This window comes from Corvus cornix, chromosome 1A (genome assembly GCF_000738735.6).
Source record: "Corvus cornix cornix isolate S_Up_H32 chromosome 1A, ASM73873v5, whole genome shotgun sequence".
In the NCBI taxonomy this organism is placed as follows: domain Eukaryota; kingdom Metazoa; phylum Chordata; class Aves; order Passeriformes; family Corvidae; genus Corvus; species Corvus cornix.
In genome coordinates, this window is record NC_047057.1 from 9775236 (window position 1) to 9797409 (window position 22174).

Here is a 22174-nt window from a genome sequence, read left to right on the forward strand (position 1 = left end):
TTAAAAAGTGTGATACTTCTTGGCAAGCTTTTGTTATTTTCCCAAGGTATTGTCTTTATATCAGTAATGCTTGGAGAAAATGGTACTAATCCACAATAACAGGAATCAATAATGAGACAGCTTGCTTTTCATATTTGCTTTACAAATTTTTGAAATGGCAGTGAAAATGTTCAGAAGAGTTGACAAGCTCAAGTAGTAGGCTTCATTGTTACATCCACACAAAAAAGCAGTATAAAAATTATACATGGCTATCAGTGTACAGCTCTGTGAATTTCATAGAGCCACAATTAAGTGAATTTCAACAAAGTAAAATAGGCTAAATTATATAAAGTACCATTTTGTGAAGAATACTAATTTAATAAGAACACCTCTTCTAAAACCATGGTTTTAGTTTAAGGATATTAAGACTTTTAACAGATCAACATTCCTGAAGTATAGCAGTTTTTCTTTTAGTTGCTTTATACACTTAGAAGGGTACAAAAGCTATTCTGAACCACAGAGGAATTGTGATAAATTGTGAAGTAAGGAAAAGCACAGACCAGAAAAATATATAAAGATCTATATAATGGTTTCTGCCTATATTTATCCCAGAGTAAGTGTAATGGCAGATAATCTTAAGGAAAAATTTGGCTGAAATTATTATAGTATGATTATTGGGTACACTTAAGGAATGTGGCAGTAATTAATGAGTAAAAAACCAACAAATGTAAATCAAGTCCTGTTTATTGCAACTTTTTAAATTTTTTTCCTTCATGCAAGCAGGACCCAAAAATTAGGAACTGTCTCAGCCTATCAGGTAAAACGTATCATTGCTCCAAATGCTTCAGATGGGATAATCTGCTGACAGCATCTTTAAACCCATCCCTTTCCTTAAGCCTCAGGAACAGAACTGAGCTTCAGTCTTGCAAGATCAACACTATAAATTTTGTCTGTGTTCCTAATTTTTCCTGCTGCTGGTGAAAGGCCAGACTTTGCTCTTGGGTGAGCTCATCCATCTGAGAGTGAAGGGTCAGCTCTTTGGGTTGAATGTGCTCTTCCAACTGCCTCCAGAGGTTGTCTGGGTGTGACCAACAGCAACAGCTGGACCTAGGAATTAGGCAAAGAACTTTCTGCTCTGGACTGACACTAGTAATTGTCCTTTGCTAACAGCAAATCATTCACACTGCAGCCCAGCATGCATTAAGAAAATCTAGAGTCCGCTGTGCATTGAAAAAACCCTCTGTGCAAAGCCAAACATCTAAGCCCATAATGTGTAAATTCATTTAAAAACAATCAAACATTTTAAAGTCAACTAAAGGTTTTGGCACTTTAAAATGTTCACTAGAAATATTAAATTTTTATTACAGGAAGATAACAAATTCCCCTACCTGCACCTAAAGCTTTTCCTCAAAAAAATCATTAAACTTACATCTAGCCCTGTGAAGTACTGTGCTTCATCATAATAAATATGATGGGATTAATAGCCAGGGACAACTAGAAATCTTCAACACTTGGAGCAGTCAGAAATCTGATTCTATTATGATCTCCCAAATCTTTTAAACACCAGATCTTGTGTGGTCGTCCAGATGATCTTTTCATAGTGCAAGGAGCATATACGAAGTAAAACTTGTCTTAGGTTACAATGTAGGATGTAACCAAAAGTATGTATTCTATCACCATCTTCATGAGCTGTTAAAACCAGGTGGGGCAGTGTTCTTTGTCTCTTCCATGACACATGCCTGATAACTCCCTCCAGAAGGATATCTTCTATTAATGGGCTATCAAACCTCACTGCTTGACTCATAAAATGACATCATCCCATTGGGAGATGCTCTGCCCAGGGGGAGGAACCAAGCATTCCTACCTGGCTATAATCTGAGGTTTGGAACACCACACTCAGCCCTTACCTATTGCATTCCCAGAGGACAAGAGCTACATAACCACCACTGGACCTTCAGAGGAAGACCACACTCTTCTACAGGATCACTGCTTCAACACAACCTCATCTATCACTTCAGTAGGTCTGCAGGCACCATTTAATGGGACTGCTACCACCACCCTGCCTGACAGGGTATCATGTTGTATCCTGATATCATGATGATTTTTTGCCTTTTCTTTTAAACCCCTTTATACCTTTTTACAACTTCTGTGTTCTTAGTGCTTTTTGCCTACATTCTTGGACTCATTCAGCTAGGAGACTAAACATTTTAGAAACTTTGTAGTTAGGGATCAGTGTGCCCCAGACCCCAAGGTCCTCTCCAGAACACACTCTTATTAAACTAAGATAGAACCGTCCAGGGGGAGGTTCCTTGGGGCGGGGGGGGGGCTCATTCAAGCCTCTCATTGGGGAATCTTTGATAGATATGCTAATTAGTAAAACCTATAATGTTATACCAGATCTATTGTGTGTGCATTGCGGTGTGCATTTCGGGGCATTCCATCTGGATGTAGTGCACCTAAGGATCCTTCAAATAAATACCAGGGTAAAATCCCTTTTTGCCTTCTAATCATGTTTGATTCTTGATTTTAAGACCAGGAAAAGGCATCATCCTGACTCTGTCAGTGTTTCTGTACTGCTGCATTTATTTTAATTTTTCTATTAAATTGTAGTTCTGACTTGGAGTCTCACTGGTTTGCTTTCAAATAAGTACAAACTCCATAATGATTTAAAGATATGCCCTGTCCTTTATGTCCAGACCACAGACATGACTCCTGTAACCAATGCAGATCTTATATAGAATAATTGCATCATAAAAATGTATTTCTATATGTACTGTTAATTTTTGTCAGCACACATAATAACACCATTTCTGCATAATGTCACTACAGCTCAGAAATAAATTTATTTTCATGGAAGTATCACTGCATGCATTACACATCAAAAAATACAAAAATTCTGTGCTTATAATTCAAAAAACACAAAGTTTATCCTGCTAAATTTCATCAATTAATAGATAAATTAATTATAATGTTAAAGGGATTCCATTTCAAATTCCCCGCAATCAAATTTTTAGACTGATTGCAATTTATTTAAAGATTAATTTTAATTAATTCAAAATTAATTTTGATAATCTAATGTCAAAACTAAAGTGTCCCTTGCTTTTCTAATCACTACAATTTTAAGGTCTCAGAAATGCTCACAAAATGAAAAAGATAGTAACTTCCACAGTAAAAATGATTATTCTTTGTGATATATCATTAAAATATAAGCTAAATTTGAATTTAGAATAATATCACCCTAAATAATTCCTTGTCTGTCATTTTTCAAATTACCAAACAAGTAGCAGTTAATTTCATGAATCAAATAATTTTAGATAACAATTGGGTTGATACTCGTTGACTCACTTAACCCGAGATATCTATATCTCATTAAAATCTGAACTTGGTTCTTGTTTTCTATAGCTGTTGTAGAGAAATCAACAATTTATTTACTTTAACTATTGTCAACAGTAGCAATTAAATATCACCCTAGAATTGCTACAGGACACCACACTCAGATGCCTTCCTTTGGTCAGACAATTTCTTGTGATATCTATGAAAGAAGTTTCCAGAAACACAGAAAGTGTAGGATTCAGGATTCTGGTCCATGGTGCAAAGTGAACTCCCATAAGGTGCAGACTGAGCCAGACAGAGCAAGGATATATTTATATATGCTTAAACTTAAAGAAGAACTTTTAAATGTCAAAACTTTTATTAAAACTGATGGGAAGCAAGCTCTTTTTCCCACCTTTCTATTTATATTCTACCTTTGTCCAAGTATCTTCCTCTTGTTCATACTCTTCAGGACATTTGAATTTAGTTCCATGCTAACAGATATAAATAATCTCAATCAAAATGTTGACCTCAACTTTTCCTATCTCTCCTCCTACCTGCCTGCCTGCCCATGACTTTCTTTACAATTCAGGATCCCACCCTGAGATCCAGGCGATTTTTAGTTTTAAAAAGAAACAGGTGATGTTTTCATAGCTGAGCTGTATTAGAATTCAAAATAACCATGCTACATAAAATGAAGACTTCTGATTCCTGATGTTATTTTAATACACAGGAAAATATCTTTTGGATTAATGTTTTCATGACTAGCTCCAGAACTGCTGACTATGATCATCTGTATATCAGGTCAGGGGCTTTAATTTCTGGCTATCTCCCATCTTTACTCTCTACTCTCAATCTGTTTCTAATCAGTTGTTCTTTATCGTTTTAAATTTTAAATTGCTACAAGTGTTTAGAAGGACGTATCTTTGGAGTAGTGTATACATATAGTTAATAAAATTCAAACTGATTTTCAAGAATGCATGGCAATATGAGTTTAAATTGGAAAAATAAAAATAGAAATAAAAGTTTGAGGGCTCATAAATCATAATGTTTGCCACATAAAGAATGGACAGGATGTTGTTCTTCTGGAAACTCCTTACCATGGGATATTAACATAATCTCTAATATATGTTCCTCTGATTTTTTCACAGTTATAACAACACAATAAAACTGAAATAAGATTACAAGAAAGATTTGAGGTGCTGGAGTGTGTCCAAAGAAGAACAAAAAAGTTGGTAAAGGGTCTGGAGCACAAGTCTTATGCAGAGTGGCTGAGGGACCTGGGATTGTTTAGCCTAGAGAAAAGGAGGCTCAGGGGATAGCCTATTGCTCTCATTAACTACCTGAAAGGAGGTTCTAGCCAGGTGGGAGAGAGTCTCTTCTCCCAAGTAACAGGAAAGAGAACAAAAGTAAATGGCCTCCCATTTCACCAGGGAAGGTTTAGGTTGGATATTAAGACAAAATTTCTTCATGTCAAGGGTTACCAAGCACTGGAACAGGCTGCCCAGGGACTCAGTTCAGTGCTGGACCGGGAAGTGCTGGGTTAACAGTTGGTAATGATCTTAAAAATATTTTCCAAACTAAATGACTTTATGAATCAATGAAATTGTGGGGTTTTTTCCTTTTTTTTTTCTTTTTTTCTCCTTTTCTTTTTTTACTTCCCACCAGAGTAGAAATACTATAGAGAGTGATTATGTGGAAGATTTAAATACCATTTTATTTGCTATACTGTTTTTCAAGAAAGTGAACATAATTCTTTCTCTAATTTTTCTGTAAATACCAGTCATAGATTTATTTACTGATATCTCACTAAAGTAAAGGAATAGTTTTATTTTTAATACAAAATCAAGGCACACAATAAATGCACATTTAATTCAAGAGTTCTAAAAGGAAATATTTTACTTTAGAAGTAATTTAATTTTTTTTTAGTAAGAAATATTTTTAATGGGTATTTAACAGCCTATCTATCCAGGAGGTTTTTGGTTTTGTTTTTTTTTTTTTTTCATTTTATAAAATCATTCAGTTAAATTGACAAGTAAAAATGTGAACTTTTAATACTGGAAGGAACAGAAGATTAAGTATTTCATATTGAAACAAGCAATTTCTTTATCATACAAAAATATGAAGAACAGACAAATATACTTTTTTATTTGTCTAAGTAGCATACAGTAGGAAGGCACAGTACACTGTGCAAGAGTTAGGTGAATGTGCAGTTATTGAGATACAACAACTTCTACTAGCTCCTTCTTATTTCCCACATGGCAGATTTATCTATTTTTGCCTCAGCTTTACACATCAATAGTGACTGTATTTGCCATGCTATTTTTCTCCTCTGCCCATTAATAAATTAGGGAATAAAGTATGAAAATACAGCAGGAGAAAGAAGTTATGCACCATGGATTAAACTGTACAAACTGCTCACTGTTTGCAGTAAGAAATTCTCCAGCTTCAGAATGAATAAGGAGAGGTCTTGATAGTGCCAGAGCGTGTGGTAGTGGTCAGCGTTCAGCCAGCAGTACTGCAGCCTTATACCAAGAACAGCTGATTCTCTTCTTTGAACTTTGATGTTTTGCTGTGCTGTCATCTGCTCTCAGGGAGGACAGCAGGAGGATTTCATCCTTCTTAGCTTTTAAGAAACATAACACGTCACATCTTCCTGTTTTTTTCATTTTATTGAAGGTAACAACATCTTCAACAAAATACACTCCTGGAAAATAGTGAACAGCCCTTAGAGGAAATTTATAAACAGTATTTTAGTTTACATTCTCAGCTTGCCATTTACTTTGAGGATTTCCTTTCTTTTTTCCATATTTTTCTTTCCTCCTAATTGTCACAGAATCATAATTCCTTTCATGAGTCTCTATCTATTAGAAAATGATAAATAGATCACTGTTATCTCAAGGATAAGAATGATTTTCAATAAGTGTTGAACAGTTGGACAGCTCCGCTGGAAATAAACTTGGTCTAAATCTATCCCAGATGTATTCAATCCAACACTAACTGTACAGTACCTCAGAAAGCAGTGCTTGTGAAGGGCTGCAGGGTTCAACAGGGCTGCCTCTGGGGAATTCACTGTGTTACTGTAACTGTTTGCCGTGGCCCTACACAGAGTTCATCAATCAGCGCAGAAGAACATGGTGAAAGGAGATCTGTGATTACTTGCTTGAGAGAGATAACCTTATTCCCCTGTTCTGGTCATTTCACCTCCAAGGTCTTTTTTTTTTTCTTTATAAGGACTGGATTTACCCAGAAATGTGCAAGATGCTGACATGTAATGATGATAGAACAAATAATGGATTCTGTAAGAAATTCTCATTATTATTTTGCTGGTTTAGAAAACATCACGTGCAAAAATTATTTTGAAGTATTTCAGGGAAAAAGATCTTTAAATAGGTGAGTATTACAAACTAAAGGTTATTTGTGTTCCTTCCAGTGAAACTAAGGAATCTAATTTTAAGAATGGGCCATTAAAAGTCTGTAGTTAGGTATCTTATAATGAAAAAATAATTTAGTCTTTCAGTCTTCTGAGTACTCTTGAACTTGAAGATACATACATGAAAGACTCATCTTTCAAGTGTATGTTTTGTGATAAAGCTTTGTACCTACTAGAGAGGGATAAAAGGTGATAGCAAGTTTAATTAACTGAATAAGATCAGAGGGCTAGTTACAGATATTGATTTATATTTAGCACCTTTATGACATGTAGGCTTTTAAAACTCACAAAGTAAAGGTTTTTTGGGTAAAACCTATCCGGCAAAATGGCCTCCTATGTGCCAACAATGTTGTGTCAGAACAAAAAGTACAAGTTTTTTTCCTGTAAATATTTGCTTCTGATGTCATTTTCTTTCAGTTATTGCAACTGGTGTCTGAATTCAGTGGCACTGAGTATTTTCTGTACTGTAATAATGTGCTATTAATTCACCTTGCTAAAGGACATAAAAAATAAGATAAATCAAAAGACATCTTTTCTCAATTTGCAACGCAACCAACATTTGACTTTTTTTCTGATCCTACAGGTGAATTTTAGTTCTATTGCTGGTGCTCATTCCAGGACCTTTTGAGTTAATGTGTTACACATGCTAAAAGATGCAATCTCAAATGCACTGAATTTTATTTAAACTCACCATGGAGATCAAACAACACTTATTTTTCAAAGTGGTATGTTTGAAAAATATGTTAACTTGTTAAATATAGAATGGATGTGCTTCACATCTTTTTTGTTTCTTTTACTGTAACATAATCTTTATAATGAAATCTGTAATCTTGCAAATGGAACAAATCAAAACAAGGCTAACTGATTGACCCTCATTCAATAATAAAAAGAAAAAGAATAATGTGTGTGAATCATAATTAGCCATACGTGTTTACAATAAACATCCTAAATAAGGTGTTACTGGCCTTATCTGTTCTTTGTAGTATGAAAAACTGTCCACATCTAATGCTGTGCAGATTTGAGGTTGCTGTGCATGTCTGGTCCTAAGTGTAATGATTTCAATATATTTTAAAGTAAATATTTGCTCTCCTACAGGATGACAAGCAACAAGCAAGTGATCCTGTCCCTCAGCTCAGCACTGGTGAGACATATCTGGAGTACTCTATCTAGTTCTGGGTTCCCCAGTACAAGAGAAGCACAGACATACTGGAGAAAGTCCAATAAAAGCCAAAAAACTTATGAACTGGAGCATCTCTCCTAAGAGGAAAACCTGAGAGAACTGGGACTATACAGCCCAGAGACAAGAATGCTCAGGGGGAGGGAGGATGCAAAGAAAATGGAGCCAGTCTCTTTCCAGTGGTGCCCTGCGTCAGCACCAGAGTCAATAGTCACAAAGGGAAACACAGGAGGTTCTTTCTGAACATGAGGGAACATCACCTTTGTGCTGTGAGGGCGACAGCACTGGCACAGATTGCCCAGGCAGGTTGTGCAGCCTCCACGCTTGGATGTATTCCAAAGCTGCTTGCTCACAGTCCTGGGCAACCTGCTTTAGGTGGATCTGATTAGGCTGGGAGACTGAAAGAGATGAACCCCAGAGGTACCTTTCAACCTCCACAGTTCTGTGATTTTGTGATTCTGTATGACCCTCATTAGGTAACTATTGCCTAAAACCCGAGAGGACCTGAAGGTGACACCAATGCCCACTCAACTTCTCCATGGGATACAAAGGTAAAAGATAAACACTTGAAAAGCAGCAATGATGAACAGACTATTCCATGAATACCAATAAAACTTCTATTTCCTTTAACAATTTTATAGCCTTGAAAATTTCTTTCCAGGTGTCTGATGTATCTGACCATGGTACAGAGAAAAGGGAAATCACCAGCCCAGTAACTCCATGAGCTGAATCCCTACCAGAAACACTATCCTGTTGATGAGAGATATGCCAGACTCCCAGAATTGTCTGCTTAGGGCCATCACTCAGCAGAATTATACAACTACATTGTTGCTGCTGTACTGGTATAACTCTCCCATGTTTCAACATAAATATTGCCATAATACGGTAATTTCTCTCCTCCAGTGTAATTATTTCTTTGGATAAAGTCTAATTATTAAAAAAAAAAAAAAAAATGTTTGGAAGGAGTGTCCACCTGGGGAGTTATCCCTTAATGGTTTTAGGAGTGCAATTACACCACTTCATATTACAACAGAAATATCACTTAATTACAGTAAGTGCCTAAAGATATGTCATATATAATTCTTTCTGATCCCAACCATTTAAAGACTACAATGAATATTTTTTCTAACTTAATGGTTGCTATGACCTGCTCCTGAAGGCATGGGTAACTCAGGTTCTTTTTAATAGATCCCTTGGGGCAGATTAGAGTGAAAAAACTCTGAATGGCTGCTGTTTATATGTGTATGTATATATATATGTGTGTATATATAAGTACATACATATATATATATATATGTAGGGTTTCTTCTAGAATAATTTGGTTGCAGTGGAATCGAGGTATATAGTCATTTTGATTATATAGCAATATAAAAGCATAAAAATAACACTTTGAGGAAATGTTTAAGGAAAAGAAAGGGAGAGAAAAAAGGGAGTAGTGTAGAAAAATATCGCTAGCTGTGGATCCAGGGACAAGACTTGATTGTTGCAACTTAGATGTCTGTTGTTGAAGTGATGGTCGCTGTTTTGATCCATTGAGGGTGGGGAAACCCACGAAACATAGAGTCCAAAGGATTAGTATACATTCAGGTTTACATGGGAATGCCCATGAACTCCCCTGGCAGTTTTACACTGCCTGATGCAATGTGGATTTTTTGCAACACTGTGGATCATGTGCAGTACTCTGGTGAAAGGCCCCAGATATGAGACAGGGGGCATTCTGGGGGCCTTTGATGTTTGTGACACCTTCCAAGACATGAAAGCTGCCTCTCACATCAGCATAGTTGAGCCGGTTATGCCCTGTCAGAAGGGATGAACACCTTCAGGCCTATGTGTGAATGCTCTATTTCCTGTGTCACTTTAAAACACCTCTAAGGTCTATTGTATTGACCAGCTGTTCAATTCAATTTCTTCAATATAGACCTCCAGTAAGATTTGAGATGCCCAGGGATATCCTGTCTGACTTCCATCCATTGCTCCAGAAGGATTTGGTTCTTCCACAGGTCCTTACGTATATATTTTGATCACATCTGTCAGCTCCTTGCATATATGTTTTGACTATCTTGGGCACTTCAGAGGATTCTAGAGGTTTATTTATTGGTAACTGAATCAAACCATGTTTCTACTCAAATATTCATTCAGATAAATTTTGTGCCAAATCCAAGCTTGCAGTGTCAAACACAGGGAGTTATATTTTTTATTGGACACTCAGCACTGCACTAGGGATGCTTGGAACAGAAGTTCAAGAAACATTTTTATTCAGACAACTTCAAAACTTCTAGAAGTACAGGGAATATTTCAGTTGCTTTTCTGTATTTAATAGCCCGTAAAGAGCAAGACAGATCTAACATGTCTATGGTCTTCCTACTCATCTGTTCTCAAAAGGCTGCTGTGGATAGCATCAATAGGCTTCTGTCATTCTTGAGAGGAGGAGAATTCAAAGCACAATTAATATTCTTTGGTTGTATGTTACTGCATGTGGTGCTTTAGCTGACAAAGAAAGAAAGACAGATTTTGTAATAGAAATATTTTTCATGGGGGTTGAACATCTCTTTGGGTTGTACAAATGAAAATCTCACCATAAATTATAGTAAGCCGTTAACAACCGGTTTTATCGCATCAGCCTCTTAATTATTTTTCCTAACATATCTCAGTGCAATGCTTAGAAAAGCTCTCAGTCGTGGTAGAAAGCTGTTACTTAAGCAAAAATAAACCTACAGATTATTCTTTGCAGTAAAATTCCATCCAAACTGTTGTTTTAAATTGCAATTCACTTTGAGAACTTAAATAGCATGTAGAGTATCTTGTCTTCAGGTTTCTCAGTGTACTGACTGCAAAAGGTTCCTATTGCATGTCATTCATATTTTCCTATTTCTTTATACAATTTAACTTAAAACAAAACCCTCAGAAATCAGAAATTCAGTGGTAACTACAGTTCAAACCATAATTCAATGATTTTCAGGCTTGTCTCCCTGTCTTATTAAAAAGCCAGTAAAAAACCTGAATAATTTGCTGTTGATTGTGGATTATTATCAGCCTTTCTGACAAAAAAGCTCATTATATCAGTTTTCATTACAGTACCACTTGAACTTGGCATCACAAGTACAGCGACAAATTTGATTTCTTTTGGGGCCTGGGGTTTCGCTTCTCTGACACAAGAGCAAGAAATCATTGTTCCAAGGGTTCCAGAGTGACATTTGAAAGAAAAATAAGTAGACAGGATATTTTCTGCCAAACCTCCCCCTTTATATTTAATATTTTTTTGAAAAAGTTGCCCACTAGACATTTTGTAGACAAAGGGGCATGCATAAATGTGATGCATATACCCCTGTGTTCAAACACTCAGCTAAAAAATAATATCCTAAATTATAGCCATGAATTAATAGATTAGCAAAACGTCTTTAATAAAATTTAGAAGGATCTTGTGACTCTGTCATGAGCAACTAAGCAAAATGTGAGTGGAGAGAATTATCATACAAGGATTGTTGAGACTTCAATTTAGTTTTATGTGGTTTTTCACAGAAGATTAAAAAAAAAATCCACTTCTCTTCATCCAAAAAGGGCACTTCCTTCATTAAAGATACATAAGTAGACTACAAGTATTTGGAATAGTTAAATTAGCAATGCTGTTTTTGCAAGGTGAATACTGACAGAGCTATGGAGGTAATTTTACTTCTATCTAGTTTATGACTTTACTGCCTTCTAGCAACTGGGAACACTGCAATCCACTGTCCATATTTCAAAATTCATTTAAGCTTTTCATTATTTCATTCATCTACACATGCTGGGGTTTTTTTAAAAAAGAAAGATCAAATCAAACATATGGTACTTCATCTTCAAAGGGTATGTGTTCCTATGCCATGTGCAATGGAATAAATTCACAACACTTATTGTTTCTAAGAGTCGCATGACTAATCCATCATGCACACACCAATAGAAGTTTAATTTCAAATGTTCTAATGGTTTCAGGAAACAAAAATAACTTTTGGGTTTTATGGGAACATTCACTGCTCACTGCTGACAAGAAATGAGACAGAAAATTCCATTTATTAGAATAAATGTTTCCCAGATTCAGGGATAACAAGATAATGAAGCTAAGACTTAATGATGTCTCCTTCTTTCTTTATAATTCTCTTTTCATGCTTATTCTGTGTTTCAGAAAAATACAGGTTTTACAGATATCAACAGATATCTTTGTGTATTTTTTCAGAAAAAAAGCGAAAAATTAATAGTAGCAGCATAAATGCTCAAAGAATTCAGCAAAACTCTCTTAGAATGCTCGGAAAATTTAAATGAAAGAGACTGTGAGTAATGTGAAGCCCACATTATCTTGTAATTGAAATGTACTGCAAATATTTCAACTATTTTGCAGACATGGACAGGTGAAGTTTCTGCTAACTAATAATTAACATTTATCTTAGAAGGAATTTCATGACCTTTCTTCATACTAGGCACCGAAACTTTGGGAGGAGGAGGTAAATAGAAACTGAACATATCTTTAATGAAGTTTAACAAAGAAATTATTGTTGGTGAGGTTTTAGACCTTTCTTAAATTACATTGGCGTAGTTCAAAGCAAATTGAACACAGAGGAAGATTCCTGCTTGTTTTTGCGAACTTTTTATTTGCTCTGACGAAATAAGAAATGTTTAAATAAGTGCAGATACTCCACTGTTAAACCAACAGCCATCACAGGAGAACTTGAGCATTCTCAAGTTCAATATACAACTGGAGATAATTTTCGTAGCCCATTTGAGCAGAAAGGTCTTTTTATTCTTTTCTTCATGGTAGCTTTTATTTTTCATTCTTTTTGCTGTTGCTGTTTTGTTGAGGTTTTTTTTGGTGTGGGTGATTTTATTAATCCTTGAACTTGTATTAAAAGAAGATGCAACTTTAATTGGATATGGAATTTGTTTGATTGGAAGCCATAGAATAGTCCTAGGAAACAGTGCTGGTTTTACAATTAATTGCAGATTTCTTAATTTACTTTGGGAAAACAAGGTCACGTGTATCTTTGGGATAGAGATTCTGAATGCATATGCTTAAGAATATTTTTAAGGACAACAACAAAAAAAAAGAAAATTAAGGCATTTAAAAATAAACAGTAATATTTCTGTGTTATGTTAACAGACCTTTCAAATAGATGGTGAAGGCAATATTCCACAACTCAGCGAAAAATAGAAGACAAATCCAATTATTAGATTCCTTATTTCAAGAATATTTAGGGCTTCATTGTTGTTTTTGATGAATCAAAACTGAAGATGAAAAACTTGGGTATAATACAGAACTTCTGACTTTAAAGGGAGGATTTACTGATTCAGTCTTGATCTGTAACCAGTGAAAATTATTCCAATTATATGTCCTCATTTTAACTAAAGAGCTTATATGGTTCTTCATTTGAACACTGGTTTAGCTGTTCTCTTACTTGCCTTCCTATTTTTTTCATCACATTTGTAAGTCAGAGATTGCATTTTTTAATTTTAAGGGATTTTTCTGAAAGGCTAAAACAAACAAATATATATCACTAACAACTGACTGCCTGACGCCAGGCATAGAATAAGTTCTGTAAACATTTTCTCAAGTCTCTTTCCTAAGTTCCTCTCACTGAATGGACTACTGAAAGCCAGTTAAGAGTCAGGATCTAGATCTGACTGTGAAATATAATTACCCAGGCCCAGGGAACCTGCTGTTTGCATGTGTGTTTAGCCATTAAAAAGTTATTACACTCATATTGATTGTCAGTCAAAAACACAAGGTTCTCGGTGCACTGGGGTATCATATTAGCAACCCATAGAGCTTCCATTATCAATAACTTAAAAAAGACAACAGAGGTAGGGCAGAAAGAGCAGTTCCTTTGTTGGAGAGCAGGCAAGGAGTGGTAGCCTCAATTTGCACACATCAACATAAAAAATTTTCGTGTCTTGTTAGGGCTTTATAGATACAGATTTTATGAAGCTAAACATCTGGTCATAATGCCTGAAATGCACTCTTTCTCTGCAGATACATTACCTTACTATGTCCCTCTTTGATTATTCTTTGGATTTCTTTCTAACTTCTTCAGCCAGATGAAATGTTAACAAAACCCCCTTCTTCCCAAAGAAAACAATTGCACCCAAATTTGTCAGACATGAGGAATTCTGGGTAAGGTACTAATCTTTCAAACTCCTGTATTTAATTAGGTTTATGAATAATATTTCAGAGCTTATTGTAATGACTTACACATACAAGGGAAAATGTATGGGTGAGATGTTACAGAGTCGGCAACAGATTTAGTTCAGTCTGTATTGTGTATTTCTGTAAAAAGAATTACAGTACACAAATGGAAAAAATAAACACTTGTAAAATTAGAAATGCACTGTATTATATAAAGCGGAGTTCAGGATAAAGAACTGACAGAATCAACGACCAAAAAAAAAGAAGAAACAAGAAACCAAACAAAAACAATTACTGTAAATTACATATTCCCAAGGGAGAAAATTATCTTGCCACCTACTCAATACAGGCATGAAAACAATCTCTGGGAAAAAATGCCTGGGAAAAATCTGAAATGGAAATAAAATAAAAACATGCATTAGAAAATAGAAATTAGAAAATAAGATCATAAATATTTTGCTTTCTGCACTTTAATTAGAGAAAGTCCACATTTAAAGGCAGCGGCAATTTATAGTGCCTTGGGGTTTTTTTTATTTTTCTTACACAGGCATCTCCATTCCTTTTCAGAGTGATATATTCAGTATTTTTTAGATTACATGAAATAAAATAACTCATATGCACCTTATTGTACATAGAATGTGCAGTTATGATCTTTGGGCAGTTGAGAACTTCCAAGCATTTTTTGTGTGTGAGTGGGATACTTATTGTTTCTCAACCTACTCTAGACCCTTCCTGAAACAAGACAGAATGAAGAGCATGACTCAGACAAAATATCAGTTATTCATTGTCTGTGAACATCTCTTTCTATTCCAAAAATTTGTTAAAAAAAGGACATCATGCCATTAGAAGGTATCACATTTGTAAGATGATTAATAGGTTCTTAGAGTGAAACTAGTGGTGCACTTAAGAAAAGAAGATAAGAAAACTGTGTTCTTACTATTTGGCCAGAATAGAAAAATTATATTTTCAACAAATAGAATTGCAGCAATTTAGTTGCCTGTAGTATTTTCTAAAATGGCAGTTGAACAAATGTGTAGAAGAATTTTCAAACTGAATAAAACTGTTAAAAAAGAAAGCAAAAAGTCTTTACATCCAAAGTTTATTTTCCAGAAGTACAACTCCGAGACCAAAGCTATTCATTCATCTCTTGTTACACCTGGCACTCAGCTCTTTTGTTTGATAACTTTTTCTGACAGACTTATCCACTTCCTCAACATATTGCTAAATCTTGAATTAAGGCATAGCTGAAACCTTGCCTATCAGATGATTTCCCAGCGGGAAAGCCACCACAGACTCATCTCCAGGGCAAAGTCCACGTGCAGGAATTAAAAGGCGTTCCACAGCGTGAGTTACCAAGTGACCTGTAACAACACATATGTTGTTCCCATATGTTTCCAAAATACTTTGTCCAGCTGCCTCAATGTGCACATTATGCTGGGAGACAGCTGGCCAGCCTTCCAAGAGGGAAGCCAAAGCACATAGCTACTCTCTCCTGACCCCTTGTATACATAGTGCTACCCTGAAAAACACACCTTGGCACTCAGCTTGTCATTAAGTGAACTCTTGGATGGATTGGCTTTTCCTCCCATGCAGAGGGAAAAATAGAGGGAATTCTTGTGTTAAAGCACTGTTGGCTGCATAGCAGAATGGGCAGGAACAGATTTGTCGTTTAGTGAGGGATGAAGTATTCCCACTGTGAATGTCAGCAAAAGTTTGAGTAACGAAGATTTGCCTTGTGATACAGTTTAGTAATCTGCTCTAAAACTTGTGAACTAGACCTCTAAATTCTGCTTTCACCTCTACCATGCTTTTAAGCTTTACAATGTGTCCAGTCATGTAATTTAAGTGAACTTCAATTGAAACAACAGTAAACTGTGAAAACTGATGCTACTCACTTTTGTGGGAAGTTGTAAGATCTCTTTCTGCACTTCACCTAAGTAAGGATGACTCCAGAATACTGATTCTGAGCATGCCATTGTTGCTGAGGAGGAAAGGGTAACACTGTCCCCCTTCTCAGAACAAAATGATTAGAGGCTTTCCTGAATTCATCATCAGTTTACAACTAATTAAGTAAGTGTATAATTGCTTTTTTTCAGTGTTGAACCAGGCCCTCTCAGCTTTTAATCCTTCCTCTCTTCTACAGCTCCAAGTGCCTTCAGTGTCACTGCCTCTCACACACAACTGTATCTCTTATGCTTTCCCATTTGTTTAAACATAGCATTTTAAACTCATTTATTCTGCCCATTGATGGCAATATTGAGTATATGTTTCATTGGCTTCACTTTATATCTTTCCATTTTTACTGTATGACGTAGTTTGCCTAAGTAATGTACAATACATACACTAAGAACTGTATTTACATTCCTCTATGAATGCACTGGAGAGAATATAAAGTGTAGTGCCAGAGATTCAAATTACAAGGGTCATAACATATAGTTATTCAGTGTTACTGCCCAGTACTTTACTCCAGATAGGCAGGAAGATATTGAACTATACATGGCTTACCTGCTTATAGAGCTCATATATACAGCTCATTAAATCATACTTGGATAAAATAAGCAATTATACAAATGATAAAAATAGCATCATAATAACAAACAAGTCTGCCTATAGCACACCCAAAATATCACTGACTATTCCTGTGTTTATATTTATATATGTTGTTGTGTACTGTAGTGGTCTTTCAAATTAGGTGGTCTTTGAACACAAAATGCAAAATGATCTCTGCCAAATATTGAATCCACATGGTGGAAAATAATTCATTAAGGTGAAGCATCTCAGGATTTTGTTGAGGGTGCAACACAATATTTAATATTCAGCTACATGCTGCAATTTCAAGTGTACAATTAACTTTCCACCCTTTTATTGTACTCCTGTCTTGTTTCACGGAAAAATGCACATTTGGTTATCCTAATTATAATCAAGTACAAAGCTTACTGCCATCACTGAGAGCCTTCTGACTGATTTCTACTGCTGCTGGATCAGGCCCATCTCAGACCAGATTAATTTCCAAGGTGGATTTTAGAAATATACTAAGTGTATGAAAATCAACCTTTCTTTTGATACAGATTATCAGAATTACATCTTGAGAATGCTGACAGTCTACAGGGTATCTCCCACAGGAGCTGAAGTGTATTATCCCCTGTAGGCTGCAGGTGCTGCCCACTCTGAAAAAACATGCTGATCAATATCCCGTCTGTTTCTATAACAAAAAAGTCCAGATGCTCGTAACATTTTAAAACTCACTTTTAGCAGTTTTCCTTTTTCTTTGAAGTTTGTTTCTAAGTCTTTGTGAGGTTATATTTCTAAATTAGGTTAACATAAAATGAAAATTAAAATGGATCAGAGTGGAAAAACAGAATACCTGTTCTGATCTAATGAACATATGTCTCTAAAAGAAATCTAAGTGCTATATTAAATATCTAGTAAATATAATTGTTTTTAAGTTTTTAACCATAATTTAATTATAACTCCTAACTATGGATCTGTAAAACAGAAAAACTTGGAATATGGTTATTCATTTAGGCTATACTGCAGGTAGCAGTGAAATTGATAGCATATAATTAGCTATAAAATGGTAAATTATGATTTTGAAATATTTCCTCAATGAAGTTACAACTAATACGATATTTTAGTAACACATACACACATTGGCAGAAACTTGATAACTGCAGAGTTACATAACTGAAATTCTGAAGTAAATCTCAAATTCAAAGTCAGGGAGGTGAATGAAGGGGCCGATGGGGCATCCCAAGACACATTTATTTTACGAAATTTGTTTTATTGTGGGAGACTGGTTCTGTTATCACCTTGATCAGAAGTAGAATTGAAAACAGTTTTACACTGGAATAGCATATAGAATTTAAATCACATAACTGCAGGTCATGCCTGGGTGGTGGCCAACATGAACTGAGCAATAGATTCTAGCATCAGTATGATAGAAAATAAGAGCAAAGAAAGTTCAGAGGCAGAAAACTTTGTTCTAGAGATTGCTACTGATGGAGACCAGGAAAGGCTGTTAGTTAGTCTCTCATAAGTTGAAGGTTGCTGCATTAGCCTGAGAGTGTTGGCAATATTTTTACTAAGAACTGAAGGAACAAAACCTGTTAACAGAACTTAAACAGTGGTCAGGGCAAGCCCTGTCATTGGGAGCAGGGAGAGAAGTGATAACAGGAGCAGAGCAGCTTAAATTGGGTGTCCTAGCTGCAAAGGTTTGACAATCCCAAAGTGTGAGTGAGGTATTATCATTGGAAGGGGAAGGAGCCAGCTGTCTCAGCAGCTGCCTCAGCAGAAGACTGCAAAGTAGCATTAGCTATGCATGTGAAATAGGAAAACAGCTTGCTTGTGGCTTTGTAGGGTTTGTTGTTGTTTTGGTTTTTTTTTGTTTTTAATAAAACTGCTGATATGGAATACACATAATCTATTACATATCCAAAAAGTATTATATCTTTCAGAGCAATGAGCTATGACTGAGGAGTGACATTTTGTATTTCTTGCTCAGATCAATGATATATAGGAATTACCAGTAAGGATAAACCTCAGAATAAATCCACTCCAAAAGCTTAGATTTAGCTTGGACTAATTGCTGCAAGGGGAAAGGGCATTACTGATTTAATTTGAGAGTATGCTTTATGCATGTATATGCTTATGGACTGGCATAACTGTTTCTCTCAAGTAGCCATTTCTTCACTTTTCTTATCTTTTTTCCTTAGTTTTTTAAGGGTTAAAAAAATTAAGACGATGAAATTACATTGCTCAGAGCAGTTTACCATATACTTGACCAGCCTTGTAATATCCTCTGAGCTAGTTGCTGTTGAACAACACCCCCCTGCCTCTTGCTCTTGTGGGTGGCCCTGCATGACATATGTTGGTGTAGATCCATCCATTTATGTAGAGGTAATAGACATCTCTCTGCAGTCTTGACCTTTGCTTTTCTAAAGGCAAAATTACAACTTGTTTGCTTTTCAACCATAGCTCACACTAAGCAGAAGGCTACAGAAATAAAAACTACATCCCTTTACCTTTTGAATGACAGTGTGATAAGGTGTGATGTAAATAGATTTAGACACCATAGGTAGAGGGTAAAGCACCATAATTAGATAATGCCCTAAGGGCCATGTATCTTTAGTGTTGCCAGTACCTGAATTCACTGTAAAAATTAAAATCCAGATCACAGAAAGTATTACTGCTGTCTTAAAGTGGGAGATATCCTTTAAAACTACTCTTTACTGCAATACTGCATCAGAATTATGATGAGGCAGATGATCTATACCTGAATGTATTTCTTTTCAGATGAAACACAAATCTAGCAAATAGACTGAAAAAAAAAGTTTCAAAAGAAAGAATATATGTAGTAAATTGAGTTTATTTTCTCCTTGAAGACTGTTTGCAGGCCTATTATACTTTCTGAAAAGTAAAAAGAAATGCCTTTCTTTCTCATTTTAACAAGTTGAATAATATTGTCAGATTTTTCTGAAAAGATATTTCTAAAAACCCCCCAAAATATTCTAAATCATATAAACAAATTACATTTTAAACATTTGAACTCCAGAAAAACAAACTAAACCTAAACCATTGAACTTATTAGAATATTAATTTTGAATTGTTGGGGAAGAAATATATTTTATGAATGGATTCTGATTACCTTCAGTGTAAAGGTAATACTTAACTGCAATGGAAGATGACTTCTGAGAAAAAAGTATCTTAGCTCTAGCAATTTTATTCAAAGATATCAGATGATTCAAGGTACATCTCTGTTAAGAGGTGGTATTTCTAAGGACAATTTTCCTTATTTTTTTTCCCCAGTTAGTGATGAATGACAAAAACACCCAGGGCTTTACTATTTGCCTAGGAAAAGATTTACACAGCTCAAAACACTCAAAAATTTCACTTTTTGTTTTACATTTTTCAGGTCATACTTTTAATCCTTGAGTCCAACACACCAACTTGGCCCCTACTCTTAGTGTTTCATTAGTTTGCATTTCCCATATCCACCTGCCAGTCATGTTCTACCTCTTTTACCTGTCTTCTCTTCATTTTTTCTGTATTAGGTGTAACCATTCAGCATTTGCTGTCAAGGTCAGTCACATCAAAGCTTAATGCTCTCAAGCCAAAAAAAAAAACAAAAAAGAAAAAGAAAAAAAGATGTCCTAGCATTCCTTCTGGAAAATTAGGGAATTAAATCATTTTAGTGCTGCTAAGCATGGCTATTTTATAATCTCACTAGTTGCATCAATTTAGCACATAACTATGGATGTTCTTTTATATAGAAAATATAATTTTTGCATTATAATGTTAACATAATGTTCCTCACATCTAACAGTTACACTTATTGCATTAAAGAAATAAAGCCAAGTATGGATTGCAAAAGCTAAACTACAGTTACACTTAAAATTAATATTCAAGCATTAGAAAGTCCTGTCTTGAAGAGTAATTGGAGAATAGCTTCCTGCAGTGAAATTTAACAAAAGGTTGCTTGAGCTCAAAATGGAAAAGTGTAATATTTCATTGGCCTGGACAACAACATACAATATTCATAATTTTAAAACTCAATATGGTTCTCTGATTTAATACAGATGCTTGTAACAAGTCACTCAGTGTCTGAGTGACACAATTAACATTTTGCTTGTTAGCAAAAAAATCTTAATAATTACTTCACTTATTCACCCTGGGCTGTTGAGTACTGAAATAGTTCCTGGTTTAAACTTGACTTTTCCTTTCAGTCATCAGCCATTCTTATTAATAACCAAATGTATCACAAATATGTCTTCCATTTTGTAAATCAGTGTGAGAAGTTAAGCCATAGAATTCTCAGTAAGAATGTTTATTTCTTTAAACATGCATTAACTAACGAAGCGTCACAGTACTTCTGTAGCATATGACACAATGAATGAGAAAACACTTAAGCCTATCCCTTAGAAAATCAGAAAGATTCAGACCCCCTAGATTCCATCTGTATTGGGATTTACATGGAACAGAATCATCAAAAATATACAAGGTACACTTTGCATTTCTAGTGGTACCTAAGGGCCAATATTCTCATTTTGATATTCTCTGTTTCTCTTCCACAGAGGTACAAGCACTGGATGGGACAAGCCTTAAGGGTGGTTCCAGATATTAAGACTTTGGCAGACTGGGTTCTTGGAAGAGGAATCAAGTTCTAGATCCCCCTTGTCTCAAGGGGGTAACTCATTTCACTGGGACACAGAACTGGTACTTCCTTCTTCAGGTGTCTGGAAAGAGATACCTCTAAGAAAAGACCTCAGAGTAATTCTGAATTATGAAGGAAGGGTCGGACTATAAAGGTTTTATCCAGGTATTCTGCATCTTGAAGAGGACAACCCACATCTGTTACCATGTTGGAGTGTTTTCTGTCATTTCCTAATTATAATGGAGTTAGTATTCTGCTGAAATCTCCTTACTGAGAACCTTAACTCAGAAAGCAGGCAAAAAAGAGATACAAGCACTGATTCACTCTACTCAGCCAGCAGACAGGACAGAGATAAATTTGAATGAATAAATTTTATGCTCAGATTAATCCTGTTGAGATGACATGTTATTCTGAACATCTAAAAAAGGCTATCTGAATCTGAGTTTTATTTTTAATTAAACATTTGTTTTCAATGCATCTTTTAATGTCCATACAAAATCAATGCATAAATTTGTGTACTACATAAAAATAGGATTTTAATCTCATATCAAAGGCCTTCTGTACAAATTGAGTCCAAATATGTGTGTTTTAATGTACTGGGGGAATATGGGAGGAAATTTCTAAGTTCCTGCCAGCAATAGCACACATTATAGTACAAGAGAGAAGTGAAGAAAAATTTCCTTTAACGAGCTTGTGGATACAGAAATAGCAAGGAATATTACTCCATCTGAGTAATGTTTTAAACAGTTTTAAATCGCCCAATTTAAAGCTTGTCCACAGGCCAAGTTTAACATCTTATGTACTCCTGCAAGCAGTGCAATGTGATTTTTTAATGATCAAAGGTGCTTGATTTCATTTTGATTACTTACTTATAGTATGCCATGTCCCAACACCATTGTAGGTCAGAGATGCAATATGAGTTCACAAAGGCTTTAACTACTAAATTGCTCAATGCTATTTCCTCATCATTCAGAT